The 11,430-nt window shown below is 48.5% G+C and overlaps 3 non-coding genes and 3 pseudogenes across 3 annotated transcripts; all 6 read right to left on the reverse strand.

Annotated features, from left to right (window-relative positions):
* Positions 1-1,702: 1,702 nt before the first annotated feature.
* On the reverse strand, positions 1,703-1,820 carry LOC121311701. The gene has a single exon (XR_005949448.1). It is a non-coding gene; the product is annotated as a U5 spliceosomal RNA (small nuclear RNA).
* Positions 1,821-1,972: 152 nt separating this feature from the next.
* LOC121311688 lies at positions 1,973-2,190 on the reverse strand (annotated as a pseudogene).
* A 1,380-nt stretch (positions 2,191-3,570) lies between these two features.
* LOC121311702 lies at positions 3,571-3,688 on the reverse strand. The gene has a single exon (XR_005949449.1). It is a non-coding gene; the product is annotated as a U5 spliceosomal RNA (small nuclear RNA).
* A 454-nt stretch (positions 3,689-4,142) lies between these two features.
* LOC121311685 lies at positions 4,143-4,353 on the reverse strand (annotated as a pseudogene).
* A 5,739-nt stretch (positions 4,354-10,092) lies between these two features.
* On the reverse strand, positions 10,093-10,210 carry LOC121311705. Its single transcript, XR_005949451.1, has one exon. It is a non-coding gene; the product is annotated as a U5 spliceosomal RNA (small nuclear RNA).
* Positions 10,211-10,604: 394 nt separating this feature from the next.
* LOC121311686 lies at positions 10,605-10,811 on the reverse strand (annotated as a pseudogene).
* Between the last annotated feature and the right edge of the window lie 619 nt (positions 10,812-11,430).

Genomic DNA, 11,430 nt, shown 5'->3' on the forward strand with positions numbered 1-11,430 from the left:
CAAAACCACAAAACAAACATTTATTCAAAAAAAACAATCATAAAGTCTTTCTTCAACTCTATTCCTCCAAACTAATACTTTGGTAGGTGCCTTCTCATCACCTCGTCCGCCTTCCACTTTGCTAAATCCAAAATCCTCCTTCTCTCTTCCTCATATTTTTTCCACTCTGTCTCTGTAATCCTTTCCTTTCTCATTCTCTCCTTCCATGCCACAAGCTCTTCATATTCCTTAGGACATACAGTGTTCATTAACTTCTCTTCTGAAGTTTCACCATCTTTTTGTTCTTTGCTCTGTCCTGTTCTCTTCTTCTCCTCTTCCTCCATTGCTTCACCCCAACTCTGGCCCGTTGTTAAACCTTCCTTTCCTCCTCTTATCTTTCTCGATGGGTCTTCACTAGTCCTCACCTCCTTTCCTTCTCTATCTTTTCTCTTTCTCAGCACCTCTCCCTCTGCTCTTCCTGTCAGGTCTGAAGTAGAATGCTCTGGGGACCTCTGCTGATCAGCTTTGGAACCACCTCTTCCCTCCTCCTTTCTCGATTCTCCGCCCTTTTCCTTTGTCTGTTCAGTTCCACTTTTTCCCGCCGTTCCGCCTCCTTTTTTGCTAGCTCCTCCCCAAACACTCTCTCCTTTGTTCTTTTCAGTTTCTTTTTCCTCTGGTTCTTTTTTTCTCTCTGTGTTCTCTCCTTTTACATCATCTTTTTTCTTCCCTCCATCTCTTGCAGCTTGAGCATAACTCCTAGCACTCTGCGGACAGTCCTTATACACATGCTCATTTGCTCCACAAAGATTGCATTTAATCCCACTGGGGCAGTCTTTAGAAACATGGCCAGCCTGATTACAGTTCTTACAAACAATCTCTTCACAGTCTGCAGCAAAATGCCCTGCTCTATTGCACTTAAAACAAACTCTTGGCTGACCTCTGTAGTAAACAGTGCCTCTTACCGCACCAATCCTAAAGTCAGGTCGAACATGAAGCAACTTTCCGTCCTTCATATGCAATCTTGCCGTGTATTTCCACACCCCATTCCATATTCCTTCCGAATCCATGGTCTTCAGAGGTATCTCACTCTGTAGCTCAAAACGGCTTTTCAAGCTTGTGGTAATATCCTCCACCAAAAAAAAAGGGCAGGACATTGTCACAAAAACTGTCCTTCAGTCCTGAAGAAACAAAGGCTCCATATTAAACGCACTGGCAGGCAACTTTTCCTTGTTAGCTCCAAAAATCTTCATTACTTTCAAACAGTGTTCTTCTGTCTGCAGAGTCAGGTCAAATCTCCCTCTCCCGATGTTCTCCTTCAAACAAAGTACATCTTCGACATCCAACTCCAATAGCCCGAAGACGACCTCCAACACAAACTTTCTCCTTCCCCACAATCCCGAGGATTGCTTCAGCAGAAAGCGAAGGGTATTCTTTCCATGATCTTCCATTTTGCAAATAATTACTTTCTATCCAGCTCACGCCTTCTAGAACATAACCTTCGCCTTCCCAACAGCACTTGAGCAGAGCCAAGAGGCCGAGAAGCGATGCCCACAATGGTTTTGGCCAAACGCCCCGGGCGCGGCCGCCCGCCGCAGCAGTCGTGGTACTTGCTTCTCGGGCGGGCGGAGGGAGGAAGGAAGGAAGGAAGGAAGGAAAGGTGCCGGGCTCCAACGGGGGCGACCGCCCTTTCTGTGCTCGTTCTGCTTTTAAACTCCAGGTGGAGCCCCTCCCTGAGGGGAAGGGCTGTCCAAAAATTGGATCGAACTCGTAAATGCTCCTCTCCACGGAAATCTTTAGTAAAAGGCGAAAGGTTCATTCGAGCTGTAGAGAAGCCGGAGCGTGCCTTTGCTGGTGGCCGAGCCCTTCCGGCCGGCCCAAAGGCCCAAAGGCCCTCCCCTCTGCCAAGCGGCAGCGAGGCCACGCACGCAAAACAAAAACAGGGAACTCCTCCCAAAACTCATCTGCCGTTCCGCCCCGGCGAAAGAGCGCTTTGCTGCTAGGCACCGTTCCCGGAGGTACTGCAGTACCGGGTCGATGAGTGGAGTGGACGGAGCAAGCCCCGGTTCCATCTCCCGCTTCCAAAGATCCATTTAATATAGACGGTCCCCCTATGGGGGACGTATCAGATATTAAACTGATAAGAACAGATTTTTTTTTTTTTTTTTTTTTTTTTTTTTTTTATAAATTTATTCAACAAATCACAAAAATAATTCATTTAAACAACACAAAACAATTACTGAAAATACTCAAAAACAAACACAAACATTTCCCCAAAAAAACTTTTCAAAATTATAAGTCCACAAAAATTCCTCAAAAAATCCCCAAAAAATACATCTTCTTTTATTCTTTTTCCAAAAAAATTCTAATTCCACAAAAACCCAAAAAACCCCAAAAACTAAACTACTCTTTTACTTCCTTTACATTCTCTGGTGTTTCTTTAACAACTCCTCCGCTCTCCGCCGTGCTTCAATCACAAGTTTGTGCCTCTCTTCCTCATATCTCTTCCACTCTGCTTCCGTTATCCTCCCCTTCCTCATCCTCTCCTTCCAGGCCATGAGTTCTTCATACTCTTTAGCACATACAGCCTTCATTACGTTCTCCTCCGATGTTTCTAAAGCACTTCCTTCACCTCTCTTTTGCACAGCTTTATCCTCATTCTTCTTCTCCTCTTCCTCCATTGCCTCCATTGCCTCACCCCAACTCAGGTCTGCTGATGCACCTTCCTTCCCGCCTCTCATTTTCCTGGAATGGTCTTCAGTAATCTTCACCTCCTTAAGTGACAAAAACCAACACCCAAAACTACACACAAAAAGACCTGTTCTCATCGGCTCTCCGCCCCAGTCCATTCTAAAGTCCAAAAAACCGTTCCAATCCATTCCTGCAAAATCTTCATCCAAATCTCTTTACCCAGTTCAGTCCATTAAAGTCTTCTTCCATTCAATTCCTCTAGTCCAAATCCATATCACCAAATCCACGCTTCCCTCCACTTCATTCTATTAACCAAGTCTTCTTCCAATCCTTTCCATAATCCAGATCCATGTCTTCATCCAGTTCCTTCCATAGTCCAAATCCTTCTATGCAAATCCAAATATCCAAAAATCCAACATCTTGATCCAGTCCAGTCCATAATTCAAATCCAAAGCTTCGCTACCATATCCATATCCTTGATCCATTCACTATCCCAGTCCGTTCCAAAACCACTGCATCAAACCATTTCCATTTCCAAAATCTAAACCCAGTCCATTCCAAAACACCAAAAGAACCATTTTAATCCATCAATCCATTTCTATTTCTTGAATCCCTAACCTTGATTCTAAAGGGAACGCCTTAATCTCAGCCAAGCTCCAACCAGTGCTGTGACTTCTACACCCACACATGATCGGAGCCAAGAGGCCGAGAAGCGATGCCCACAATGGTTTTGGCCAAACGCCCCGGGCGCGGCCGCCCGCCGCAGCAGTCGTGGTACTTGCTTCTCGGGCGGGCGGAGGGAGGGAGGAAGGAAGGAAGGAAGGAAGGGAAGGAAAGGTGCCGGGCTCCAACGGGGGCGACCGCCCTTTCTGTGCTCGTTCTGCTTTTAAACTCCAGGTGGAGCCCCTCCCTGAGGGGAAGGGCTGTCCAAAAATTGGATCGAACTCGTAAATGCTCCTCTCCACGGAAATCTTTAGTAAAAGGCGAAAGGTTCATTCGAGCTGTAGAGAAGCCGGAGCGTGCCTTTGCTGGTGGCCGAGCCCTTCCGGCCGGCCCAAAGGCCCAAAGGCCCTCCCCTCTGCCAAGCGGCAGCGAGGCCACGCACGCAAAACAAAAACAGGGAACTCCTCCCAAAACGCATCTGCCGTTCCGCCCCGGCGAAAGGGCGCTTTGCTGCTGCTGCTGCTACACTGGCCTGCTGCGTGTGTTAGGTGCCTGCTGCGTGCGTTAGGCCTGCCTGATAATATGAAGTATGAAATAAAAAAAAAAAAAAAAAAAAAAAAAAAAAAAGAACGAAAAGAGCGGGAAAACGGCGCGTCCCAGGAAAGGGGAGGGTGGGGGAGGGAGGGAGGGTGGGGCTCTCTCTCGCTCCTCTCTCTCTCTCTCTCTCTCTCTCTCTCCCTCTCTCTCTCTCTCTCTCTCTCTCTCTCTCTCTCTCTCTCTCTCTCTCTCTCTCTCTCTTTTGACCTTTCTGAGAAATGGGCACCGTTCCCGGAGGTACTGCAATACCGGGTCGATGCGTGGAGTGGACGGAGCAAGCCCCGCTTCCATCTCCCGCTTCCAAAAATCCATTTAATATAGACGGTCCCCCTATGGGGGACGTATCAGATATTAAACTGATAAGAACAGATTTTTTTTTTTTTTTTTTTTTTTTTTTTTATTGTATATAAATTCAAATACAGCAATCATTCCCAATAATCATATACATTTTAACAATCACTACAATCCATATACAATAAATACACAAATACAATCACCAATGACACAAACATATTACACACAGATTCTCAAACACAATATAACAATACAGACACTTTAAAATCAACCCCTTTATTTGTGCACAAGAGAGCATGCCCTTAAACAACATCCTGACCCTGCCCAGATGAGCCCAACCACTCCGACCTGACCCTGGCACCAGCACCACCCGGCCATCTCTTCAGCTGCCAGACCTCCTCCGCTTCTTCACGACCCCTCCTGTTAGCATCCCTGGACACATAGTCCTTGACAGCACTCAGGCCTATTTCGTACGTCTCATGGCAGCCCAACTCTTTTGAAAAAATGAGCAGGTTCCTGGCTCTGAAAAGAGCCTCTTTAAAACAGTTCACTGCACACCAGAGCTGCCATGATCCTTTCTCATTTTTCTTTGGCCCATACCGAACCAGCTGCTCTTTCACGGCGGTCTTCGATAACACAGCCAACAGGGGGGTCGCCTTCTTCCACAGCCGTCTGGCAGCCTCGCACTCCCACAGCAGATGACGTGCCGTCTCTTCTGCCCCACAGCCCTGAACAGGGCATCTAGGGGACTTCCCCATGCCTCGAGCAAACATAACTGCTCTCACTGGCAAGATCTCGTGGACTACCTGCCAGGCCAGATCTTTGTGTCGGTTCATCAGGGCAGGATGGGCAACATTCCTCCACGCCACACTGGGTTCTCCTAGGGATCCCCTCACAGGGCACATATCCTCTCTCTCCTGCACAAGAGCAAAACATTTTTTGGGGTTTAAAAGGATATCCTTCTCCATACTCTCCAACTGTCTCTTCTTTACAAAGGTTTTAAGAGCAGTATAGATAAAAGGCATCTGGAAAGCAGTGGGCACACTCAACGGAATCTTTAAAATTCCTAAAAATCTTAAGTAAGGCCCCAGAAAAAACCGAACAAACAGTGCCCCTTTACACCTGTTACTCAAAACCATTTCCAGGTGCCTGCAAAAACTGTGCGTAAATAAAAACAGTTCTAAATCGGGGAGCCCTTTCCCACCCTTCTCTGCTCCCCTGCACACTACCTCCCTCTTCAGGCGCTCCCACTTGGACCCCCAAAAAAATGTAAAAACCTTCCTCTTCAGGCAGACAATCACAGACCTTGTGGGCGGAAACACCACCCCCACATACAGCAGCAGAGGAAGGATCACAGCCTTCACCACCAGCACCTTCCCCTCCAGCGACAAGGACCTCAGCCCCCAGAGACCCAGCTTCTGTCCGACCCTCTTCGCGACGTCGACCCAATTGCTGAGACCAGATCCTGTGGCATCAATTTTCACACCTAAAACTTTGATAAAATCCGTTCTCACACATAACCCAATCTCAGGCACACACTTCCACTCTCCAAAACACATACACTCCGACTTCCCACGGTTCAATTTAGACCCCGAGGCCACACAAAAGCGTTCACACTGAACCAAGGATCGCTTGATTGCATACTCATCCACGCACAACACATTCACGTCATCCATGTACAACAAACACTTTGCCTCAGCTCCTCCACCCCCAGGGATAGTCAGCCCCCTGATCATCTTATCCTTGCGAAGGGCCTGAGCCAAAGGTTCTATACAGCAAATAAAAAGCAGGGGGGACAGCGGACAGCCCTGTCTTACTCCACACTTAATATCAATTTGACCGGATAGCTTCCCATTAATACTAACCCTACTTCCTATATCACTATAGAGAAGACTTACCCACTTAACAGTTTTTCCAGAGAACCCCATTTTCTTCAAAACTCTGAGCATAAACTCATGAGAGACCCTGTCATATGCCTTTTCCAGATCCAAATTCAAAAGACATACCGGCACCTTACGGTCCTGTGCAAAAAGGACCGAATCTCTCAGTAGGATAAGGCTGTCCGTGATCTTCCGCCCTGGAACGCCACAGGTCTGGTCTGGATGAATCACATCAGCAATTACAGACCTCATTCTTAGAGTTAAAATTTTTGCAAAACACTTGTAGTCGACGTTCAAGAGGGTCAAGGGTCTCCAGTTCTTCAAATCCTCTTTCATATTTTTCTTAAAAACCAGGGTGATGATCCCCTGCCTGAAAGACAAGGGCATCGCCCCTTTAACAACAATTTCATTAAAAACATCCACAATGTCAGGCCCAATCACCCCCCAAAACGCCATGTAAAACTCTCTCGGGAGACCGTCCCCGCCAGGAGTCTTCCCATCTTTGAAGGACCCCATGGCAGCAGCAGCCTCCTGCAGGGAGATCTCACCCTCCAGTGATTCTCCCTCATCCACACCCACATCCAACCCATCCAACATCACACATACCATACTCTCGTCTATCACTTTCCTTTCATACAGGTCACTATAAAACCTTTCAGCCACCTCAAGCATGCCATCTGTTTCCTTCCTTACAATCCCTCTCTCATCCCTCAAACCACTCATCAACTTGCACCCATCCATCACTTTCTTAAAAAAATATCGCGAACACTTCTCATTCTCCTCCATGTGCCGCACCTTGCTCTCAACGATCATCCTTTTCATTTTGCTTTCATACAGATCTTTCAGTTCACTTTTAACTGCACCAATCTCACTTGTCACATCCCATCCCATCCCTGCCAACTCAAACAGCCTCTCAAATTTCCTTTGCAGTCCATATGCCCTCCTCCTCCCCCTTCTTGCTCTCCTTACTCCCACCCCTATAAAGAATCCTTTGATTTTTGTTTTCACACACTCCCACCACTCACCAATCGAATCAAACATCACTTTCAAAGACTGCCACTCCCTGTATCGCTCTTCAAACTCATTCCTTATTTCTTTATCTTTCAACACACTCACATTCAACTTCCACACCCCTTTCCCTTTCTCACACACCCCCTCCAGCTTGAGTTCAGCACGCAACAACACATGGTCAGAATAAAACACAGGCACACACTCACACAGCACCCACTCCACCTCCCTCGAGGCCAGAATAAAATCAATTCTCGAAGCCCTAGCCCCTGCTGCATCGAACCATGTGTAGCCCGGCACACCCGGGTTCACCCTCCTGAACCCATCGACCAAACGGGCATCACCTATAATACCCCCCAGAATCTTAGATGTTTTGTCCAGCTTTTTGATACCCTCCCCCTTCCTATCACTCCCACTCAGCATACAATTAAAGTCACCTCCCCACACTACCGTCTTAGAAGTTATCACAAAACCTCTCATCCTCTCAAACATCTCAGCTCTCTCATTCTTTTCTGGCGAGGCATAGACATTAATGAGTCTCACCTCCTTCCCCATCCATTCCACATCCACAACCACAGCTCTCCCACACTCCACCACCGTCTTGCTTTTTATTTCAATGTTTTTACCTTTAAATAACACAGCCACACCCGCATTCTTACACACATTCGTCCCGGACCACACAGACGCACCACACTTCCACAGACTCTCCAGATCACTGTAACACTCCTTAAACGGGATGCCGCACTCCTGCAAGAAGAGGACATCCGCCTTCACAGCACACAAGGAATCCAACACTGTTCTACATCTCACACTACCCTTTACACTCCTCACATTGACTGTTGCTATTGTCAGTGCCATGTAGAACAACAAAAGATGAGCAAGTTTTCTCACAACATTTTACTCGGCCCTATCCCCGTGCTATCGGAGAACTGCCGCACGTTTTCATCATCCAAAAAGGAGGTGTCCCCAGGGTCCACACCCCTCCCACCATAAGACCTATCACTCAACACAGAGGAGTCAGAGCTAGGAGAAACCGAAGTCTCCTGCCTAGCTTGCTTACTGTCCTCCTTTCTTTCCTTTTTCCCCCTTTTACCAACTTTCATACCACACCTCACCTCTTCCCTTTTCTCCAATTTCCTTTTCCATGAAGCTCTCTCCTGCTCCATTTGTTCTTCATCTAGAGTCCCTCCCACCTCTTCCTCCTCCTCCTCCTCCTCTATCTCCTCTTCACTAGACTCCCCCTCAGCTCCACTGTCTATATTACCCACCACGTATCTCTCCTGATGTGCCTGGCCACACGGGATGGGGCTCCCGTCCTGAATACCTGAGGAGTCTACCTCTCCCTCACTCTTATTAGACCCCTCTCCAACACCCTCACTATCCTCTTCTGACTCCGTGACCTGCAGATCTGCTGCCAAAGAAATTCCCTCCTTCTGTCCTTCCTCCTGATCCATCTCCTCCTCCCCCTCACTCCCTCTCTGCTCTCCCACCCCAGGTGCCTGCCCTTCCCCCTCATCCTCTCCACTCTCACTCTCCCCTTCCCCCAGGCGCTCACCTCCCGTCCCTCCCCCCTCCATGCTCTCCTTCCTCTTTCCCCTCCCTTCCTGCTGTCCCCTATCCTCCCTCCCCTCCTTACCCCCCTTCCTTTCTTTCTCCTTCCCTCCCCTATCCCTCTCCTCCTCCTCCTCCCTCTGTTCCCTCTCCCTCTCCCTCTTCTCCCTCTCCCTCTCCTCATCCCTCTTTGCTTTGTTAGCAAAAGAGGCTGGACAGTGCATAAAAAGATGTTCACTACTATCACATAAACTGCACTTCCTTTTCTCCTGACACTCACTCGCCACATGCCCCTCACCTTTACACACATAACATATAATTTTTGTGCACCCCGCCGCCAAGTGACCCATTGCCCCACACTTCCGACACAATTTGGGTTGCCTAAAATAATGCACATAGCCCCTATCCATCCCCAGCACTATTTCAGAGGGGATGGCCCTATACCCCTCATACCCATTGGGATCCGGCCACAGACTTACACGCACCCTCCAAGCACCATTCCATACCCCATCACTATCCCTCACTTTCTCTGCACCCCCATGCACCAAACAATACTTCCTCAACCACATACACACATCCTCTCCCTGCACAGTCTCCGACCCCATCCTTACAATCACCACCCTTCTAGCAATATCAGTCAAGGTTGTTACTTGGAACTTCCTCAACTGTTGATCATCTTTCCCTGCCGTAAACAAAAGGTGACATTTCTGTAGGTCAGACACATCCCTAAAACTGACATCCCAAGTGCTCCCATTCCCCACCGTGATAATACAGTTCAGCTGCTCTGGTTTAAATCCCAATTTTTTTTGCAGCACCGATCTTGAAAACTCAAGCCTATCTAATCCTACTTCCTTCCCCTCTCCTCTCTCCTCATCCTTCAAAGAAATTCTAATACAGTTAAAGCGACGTGCCGCAAACCTCGGGGACGCCATCTTAACTATACAAACAACCTTACACACAAACAGAATTAAATTTTTAGATTTGGCCAAGCCAAAATAAAGCAAAGTATCTGGCAATAAGAGAATAAACAGCAGATAAGGTGCCCTCAAAAGGGTCCCCCTTACCTGCTCCACAACCTGGCTCCTGGACTGCCGCCTGCCCTGCTCCTCTCCTACCAGACTTCAGATACCAGCAACCAACGTTGCTCCCGTTTACCTTACCTTACCGAAACCGATACCTTACCGATCACTTCACAAATCGAGCTGCGGTCAAGCCACACACTGGATCTGAGCCAAGAGGCCGAGAAGCGATGCCCACAATGGTTTTGGCCAAACGCCCCGGGCGCGGCCGCCCGCCGCAGCAGTCGTGGTACTTGCTTCTCGGGCGGGCGGAGGGAGGAAGGAAGGAAGGAAGGAAGGAAGGAAAGGTGCCGGGCTCCAACGGGGGCGACCGCCCTTTCTGTGCTCGTTCTGCTTTTAAACTCCAGGTGGAGCCCCTCCCTGAGGGGAAGGGCTGTCCAAAAATTGGATCGAACTCGTAAATGCTCCTCTCCACGGAAATCTTTAGTAAAAGGCGAAAGGTTCATTCGAGCTGTAGAGAAGCCGGAGCGTGCCTTTGCTGGTGGCCGAGCCCTTCCGGCCGGCCCAAAGGCCCAAAGGCCCTCCCCTCTGCCAAGCGGCAGCGAGGCCACGCACGCAAAACAAAAACAGGGAACTCCTCCCAAAACGCATCTGCCGTTCCGCCCCGGCGAAAGGGCGCTTTGCTGCTGCTGCTACACTGGCCTGCTGCGTGTGTTAGGCCTGCCTGAATATGAAATATGAAAAAAAAAAAAAAAAAAAAAAAAAAAAAAAAGAACGAAAAGAGCGGGAAAACGGCGCGTCCCAGGAAAGGGGAGGGTGGGGTGGGGAAGTCGCTCCTCTCTGATCCCCCTCTCTCTCTCTCTCTCTCTCTCTCTCTCTCTCTCTCTCTCTCTCTCTCTCTCTCTCTCTCTTTTGACCTTTCTGAGAAATGGGCACCGTTCCCGGAGGTACTGCAATACCGGGTCGATGCGTGGAGTGGACGGAGCAAGCCCCGCTTCCATCTCCCGCTTCCAAAAATCCATTTAATATAGACGGTCCCCCTATGGGGGACGTATCAGATATTAAACTGATAAGAACAGATTTTTTTTTTTTTTTTTTTTTTTTTTTTTTTTTTTTATGCCCACAATGGTTTTGGCCAAACGCCCCGGGCGCGGCCGCCCGCCGCAGCAGTCGTGGTACTTGCTTCTCGGGCGGGCGGAGGGAGGAAGGAAGGAAGGAAGGAAGGAAGGAAGGAAAGGTGCCGGGCTCCAACGGGGGCGACCGACCTTTCTGTGCTCGTTCTGCTTTTAAACTCCAAATTCAAAGTTCACAAAAAAAAGAACCCAAAACTACTCTAAACTATTTCCCTCACTTTCTCGCCGCTTCTTCCGCCTTCTTCTTTGCTTCCAGAAAAATTCTCATTTTCTCCTCTTCATATTCCTTCCATTCTAAATGCGAAACCCTCGCTCCTCTTATCCTCTCCTTCCATCTCATTAAATTTTCATAGTCCCTAGGACATGCCACCCTCATTAAATGCTCTACATCTTTCTCCGTCCACACGACACTCTTCTTCTTAACCTCTTCCTCCCTCTTCTTTACCTCTTCCTCCTTCTTCTTTACCTCTTCCTCCACCCTATCACCCCAACTCGAACTTGATGTTGCTCCCTCCTCTCCTCCTTTCATCCTCCTTGTTTGGCATTCAGCGGTCCTCTCATCCTTCCCTTCTCTGTCTTTCCTCTTCCTCTGTACCTCTCCTTCTACTCCCTCCATTG

This window comes from Polyodon spathula, unplaced genomic scaffold (genome assembly GCF_017654505.1).
Source record: "Polyodon spathula isolate WHYD16114869_AA unplaced genomic scaffold, ASM1765450v1 scaffolds_3280, whole genome shotgun sequence".
Lineage (NCBI taxonomy): Eukaryota > Metazoa > Chordata > Actinopteri > Acipenseriformes > Polyodontidae > Polyodon > Polyodon spathula.